This window comes from Pinus tabuliformis, chromosome 7, assembly GCF_031772625.1.
Source record: "Pinus tabuliformis cultivar Carrire ecotype Pingquan chromosome 7, CPIR1, whole genome shotgun sequence".
NCBI lineage: Eukaryota > Viridiplantae > Streptophyta > Pinopsida > Pinales > Pinaceae > Pinus > Pinus tabuliformis.
This window is the reverse complement of record NC_142293.1, coordinates 1,256,755,453-1,256,761,994: the sequence shown is the minus strand read 5'-3', so window position 1 is coordinate 1,256,761,994 and position 6,542 is coordinate 1,256,755,453.

The following is a 6,542-nucleotide window of genomic DNA, read 5'->3' as shown; positions in this document are numbered from 1 at the left end:
TCCGTGCCGCTGTGCAAGTCACGAATTCGAGTCTCGTCTTAAACGAGGGTCGTTCTTACGGCTGGGCAATTCCTCCTAGAGGTTATAGTGGCCCCTGGTGGGATTCGACCTCGTGTGTCACGCCCCCAAGCCGGCACTAGTCTTTCAACCACTCTTAGCGAGGTGCGGCACCACCGAACACTTTCTTTTCACCAATACTAATGTTCATGGATTATGCCTAATTCACTTTCTCTTACTGAGTTTGTGTTTCGCAACCAAATATTATTATGTTAGCCTTTATACCAATGAACACCCATACTTATTCATTATCAACAACAATTATAACAAGAACACAATTGCACATTATAAAGGGAGGGGAAACTCCTTGAACAATGAGTTTGCCCAAAATATATGTATTAATCAATCTTTCAACAATACAAGCTTTTTACAAGTATCCTTGGCAAAATCCAAGTCTATACTTAGCCAATTTACAATCATGGCAAAACTGCTTTTTACACACCTTTGTGCACACCTTGCACGGTGGGAGGGTGCTCACCCGAGCCACCAAGACACCCCCGTCAAGTCTCAACACAAACAACACTTCAACCAAGTTACGGGCACACCTTGCCCAACCTTCGTCCCTTACCAAGTGCGTACCCAAACCGTGCACTAGACCAGCCTTAAGCGCATGAGTTGTGCGCTTATTCTTGTCCCCTAATGCGCACTTCTGATCTGCACCTTTATGCGAAGATCCTTGATCGAAATCGTTGGTGAAAATGATCTCCAAACGCATCGATATATATGTGTTCAAAGGTGGGGTGGTGGCTCACCCGGTCGACCACCAAAACTATGTTTACACACCCTTTCATGAGCTTGAACGCCTTTGTTATAAGTCAGCTTGCCCACAATACAAGTCGACCTCCAACTGTCGTTCCAACCTTCAACCGGTTGTATAAACGCTCCATCGTTCCACGTAGATTTTCCAAGTGTCGTAATTATGTCGTAGGTTTCGTCACATTGAACTCGGCCTATCGTCGCATTCTCGTGTGTTTTGACTCGCCACGCGCCGGTGCTCGCGCCCGCGTGTAGCCCAACTCGCCCGCGCACCCATGTGCAGCCCAACTCGCCCGTCGTGCAGCTCAACTCGCCCACGCGCCTGTGCTCGCCCGTCGTGCGGCTCAACTCGCCCACGCGCTCGTCATGCAGCCCAACTCGCTCGCACACCCGTCGTGTGGCCCAACTCGCTCGCACGCCCGTCGTGCGGCCCAACTTGCCCACGCGCCCGTCGTGTGGCCCAACTCGCCCGCGCCCGCGCCTGGCTTGCCCGGTGCCCAACCGTGTGTGCGCCCAAGGACCTTACATCCTCCTCCACCTGAAATCGTTGTCGTCCTTGACAACATACCATCCTGGTATCCATCCACCAAGATCATCAATACCCATGATGTCAACTCCTCCACATACGGCAAACATCCCTGCAACATATGTAGAACTACATCTCCATCATGTCTCGCCTCATCAACCAACTGTCACCAAGTTCATCATGTGTCCTTTCTCCATGTAGTCTCCCATCAGGTGCTAGCACACATGTGCCAACATGTTGACTCAACAACAACATCTCTCTATATGTTCCTGCCAAGTGTAAAACTGATAGTCGCATCTCTCTGTACATTGGTACCCCTCATGACTCGAACTAGTCGGGTGATCAGTCCAACCATATGCCCAAATCACAAGAATGCACATCCTTATGCCACCACAAGTCTTTCCCTGACTTCTGCTACATCTCGGACTCATCAAGAATCTTCTCTCAATCCCATGCTCAAGTCCATGGAACTCCATCTCATCTGCAACATGTTCAAGCCATGGTCTTGTTGCACAAGAGTGTACAACCTCTCCACTAGCTCATACATCTCCATGTCATAACAGCATCTGCACAACATCCTTTGCTTCAGCACTCCCCATAGAATGTCCATGAATGACACCTCTACACATGCTCTTGCATAATGTCCCTGCATAACTGTCATGCTCCATATCTCCAACCTGATGTCCATGACTCTAGTTGTCCATGATGTCCAACCCATGTAGACTCCATCCCAACATCTGGCCATCTGCATCCAAGTCTGCAATCTGTCATAAAGAGGCCTTCTCTAAAGGCCCCTTGTAAGTTGATTTGGTTCCTCCCTATCAAGGCCTCCACACCAACCCTTCTCCAAGGTTGTTTATAGAGAAAGGAGGGCCAAGAAGTTTCCTCCCTGACTCTCATCCACCCATGTATCAGATTGATGTTGTGTCCTCAAGTATCTGTGCACAGCCTCAATCTCCTCACATGTACACCCAAGCTCACCTAGCTTGTCCTTCGTCAACTGAAAGTCATATATGCCCATAGCATACCTGCAAAAGTCCACTATCCCAGCAGGATCTCTACCTCCATAATCCTCATCAACCACTGCCTCTGAAGTAGTACTCAGACTCCCTTCATTTGCAACTCCATTGTGAAGATCATCAGTAGAAGATGCTCCTATCAAGTGTCTCCATGTTCGTGAGATTGCCTTCTCACTTCCTTCATTCTTCCCAGCTCTTGCAACGAAGTCAACCAGCTTCCTTTCCTTCGTTGTTTGAGTCACACTCCCAAGTCCTCTTTGCTCCACATCCTCATGCTTCACATTTGGATCTTTGGGATACAAAGTCATAGAAGTCATCCTTGGCCTATACCCCAAGCAACTCCTCCTATTCATCGGTACCATCATGGTTCTTCCTTCAGCTGTGATCAAGAGAATGTCCCGGTCCACCATTGGTATGGCTTGTGCAAGCCTCATAAAATCTTGCCCCAGCACCATAGAATGATCATCCATGTCCACAATCCTCAAGTCCAACTTTCCAAACCACGATCCCACTCTCACCTGAGTGTTCTCCATCACACCATCAACAACTTTCATGGTAGAGTTGACTGCTTTGAAAGCACTCCATTCCCTCTCCATCTTTGCTTTCTTCCCAAAATACTTTGCTGCCTTCCTGCTTAAGAAGCTATGAGTAGCCCCTGTATCCACCAAAGCTGCAAATATCTTTCCCTTCACGGTCACCTGCACAAAACTCAGCTTCAAGGAATCACCTCCTTCTGTCGACTTTATCTTGTGTCTCACATCAGCAACCTTCTTCAAGAATTCGGCCTTAGAAGTGTCAATTGGCTCATTTTCCATCTTGACATTCCTTTTAAGGTACTTTACCTCCTTGCTTGGCTCTTCTAAGCAACTCGATCCTGGTTCATCTTGACTTCCTTCAAGCTTATCCTTCATCGCATTCTGCTTAAGGGCACTAACCAAGTGTCCACTGACTAAGTTCATAGAACTAAACTTTTGAATGTCCTATGGATTGTCTCGGTAGTGAGTTCCCAACCTGTCAATGTAGTCGAGCTCTTCCTACTCAATCACAACAATCTTCTTTCCAAGAAGCTTCTTCTTTATCTCTTCCTCAACTTGCTTGATTTCGGCTTCCACCCTGGCACTTTCCTTCCTCAACCGGGCTCTTTCATCAAAGAGCTCTTGAAGACCAAGGCCACTCTATTGGATCTCCTCATCAAGTTCCTTGAGTTCAACATCTGTTGTACTTCCGCATTGGCTCTTGAGTTCCTCAAGTTCCCTCCTTAGTTCCGAACAGCTTTCCCGAATCTTCAAGTTCTCAGCCTTCATCGAAACCCAATTAGAACTCCATCGACCCATCTGTTCCAACACTTTGTACCGGAAGACTTCAACTGCATCATGGCTAGACTCACCTTCCATAGGTTCATCCACCATCTCTGCCTTTTCAGCCTTCTCCATATTCACCAAGTACCCTGCAACCATGAACCAGCTCTTGTTCCACTTGTATGTGAAATCAGCTTCCTTCACCTGCAAGTACCCTTTCCACGGTCACTTCGTCACGAGCAACCTTGCTTTGATACCACCTGTCACGCCCCCAAGCCGGCGGTAGTCTTTCAACCGCTCTTAGCGAGGTGCGGCACCACCGAACACTTTCTTTTCACCAATACTAATGTTCATTGACTACGCCTAATTCACTTTCTCTTACTTATACCAATGAACACCCACACTGATTCATTATACCAATGAACACCCACACTGATTCATTATCAACAACAATTATAACAAGAACACAATTGCACAGTATAAAGGGAGGGGCAACTCCCTGAACGATGAGTCTGCCTAAAATATATGTATTAATCAATCTTTCAACAATACAAGCTTTTACAAGTATCCTTGGCAAAATCCAAGTCTATACTTAGCCAATTTACAATCATGGCAAAACTGCCTTTACACACCTTTGTGCACACCTTGCATGGTGGGAGGGTGCTCACTCGAGCCACCAATACACCCCGTCAAGTCTCAACACAAACAACACTTCAATCAAGTTACGGGCACACCTTGCCCAACCTTCGTCTCTTACCAAGTGCATACCCAAACCGTGCACTAGACCAGCCTTAAGTGCATGAGTTGTGTGCTTATTCTTGTCCCCTAATGCGCACTTCTGATCTGCACCTTTATGCGAAGATCCTTGATTGAAATCGTTGGTGAAAATGATCTCCAAACGCATCAATATATATGCGTTCAAAGGTGGGGTGGTGGCTCACCCGACCGACCACCAAAACTATGTTTACACACCCTTTCATGAGCTTGAACGCCTTTGTTATAAGTCGGCTTGCCCACAATACAAGTCGGCCTCCAAGTGTCGTTCCAACCTTCAACCGGTTGTATAAACGCTCCATCGTTCCATCGTAGATTTTCCAAGTGTCGTAATTATGTCGCAGGTTTCGTCGCATTGAACTCGGCCTATCGTCGCATTCTCGTGTGTTCTGACTCGCCACGCGCCCGTGCCCGCGCGCGTGTAGTCCAACTCGCCCGCGCCCGCGCGCGCGTGCAGCCCAACTCGCCCGCGCTCGCCCATCGTGCAGCTCAACTCGCCCACGCGCCCGCGCTCGCCCGTCGTGCAGCTCAACTCGCCCACGCGCCCGTCGTGCGGCCCAACTCGCCCGTGCTCCCATCGTGCGGCCTAACTCGCCCGCGCCCGCGCCCGGCTTGCCAGGGGCCCAACCGTGTGTGCGTCCGAGGACCTTACACCGTGTAACTTGAGTACGATACCACTCTGTTGCCGATTCCACTAGTCAACAAAAAATAAAAAAATATGGAATCTAATTTTTTTTTAAATTTATTTATAGTCATTTAAATCAAAATAAATAAATAAAAGTACAATATAGGTAATGAAATTGACTTAACACATAATATTATATAAAAATAATGAAATTAGTGTTATTATATAAAATTTATATTACATTTATAATAATTTTTCCTAATAAAATTTTAAAAAATATCAACTGATATCTTATTTTAAGATTCGAGGAAATTTGAAATATAAATCTTTGAAATTTGAAATACAAAAGATTCAATTAATCTTTTGTAGTACTGTGTGTAGAAGTATACTTTTGGTAAAGGAATTAATGTTAGCAGCGGAACTGACACTTTCATAGAACTATAGTGTTTCTGTTTCCTAATATTTAATTTTAAGGGGAAAGTTGCAAATGAAATAAGATATTGCATGTAAGCTGCCAAGATTTACCGGATATTCGGCTGCTATTTAAACCTCTTTTGGAGGCTTCTTCGATATTATGGATTTGGTTATCGTAGAAGCTAGCCTGTAGAGTTTGGACTTGATGGAGGTCTGTCAAAGCATTAAAAAAATGACTGCTGAGATGAAGTGCAGGTGTACGCATATAATGGTAGAAAGAAGCAAATGAAGAAAAAAAGTGGTGATATACAGATAGTTACATTAACGGTGATTGCATAGTATAGTTTGTTTCCAGTGCGAAACATGATAACTTTAATAACCTCCATGCTATCTGTCTCGAGCATTAACCTATAAATAGACAACGGAGTATAATTTCTGTAGGTGAAGATTCTAATAAAAAATGCACTCCCGTTGTTCCTATGGTGACGCTGCAGAGATCAGACTTGGGTGTGTATGGTTGGATAGTGTTGGCCATTCAAAAGAAATCAGTCAAACTGTAAGACAACTGTGACGATTGTAGGGTCAACATTAGCAAGAAACTGTAAAAGAATCAGTCAAACAGCAAGACAACTATGACGATTGTATAGTCAACATTATCAAGAAACTGAAATAATTCCTGTGCTATCTTCTATTACATTCCTTGTGACCTTGCAGCTATTTCCATTTTTTATTCATTCAAAATCGAATCCCCTATTACTGGTAGCTCATTCCCAGAAGAGTATCGAAGTATCATCGCAAATAATATGACGGAGGTACTGTCAATTGTTCCAATATTTTTACTCATTCAAGATGCATTATTAACCTAGTTCTGTTATTTCTTGAAAATGTATTATTAACCTAGGTCTGTTATTTCTTGAAAAGTTTTTTCTTTTTGTTTTTATGGAAATTAACTAATCAACAATATTGAAAAGATCTGGAGGACTATGATGCGTAAAGTAGTTGTTTAAATGGGGTTTAGTCTTTCAGTTCAAATTTTATGGAAGGGATGGAAGTCATTTTGGGAAATAAAATTA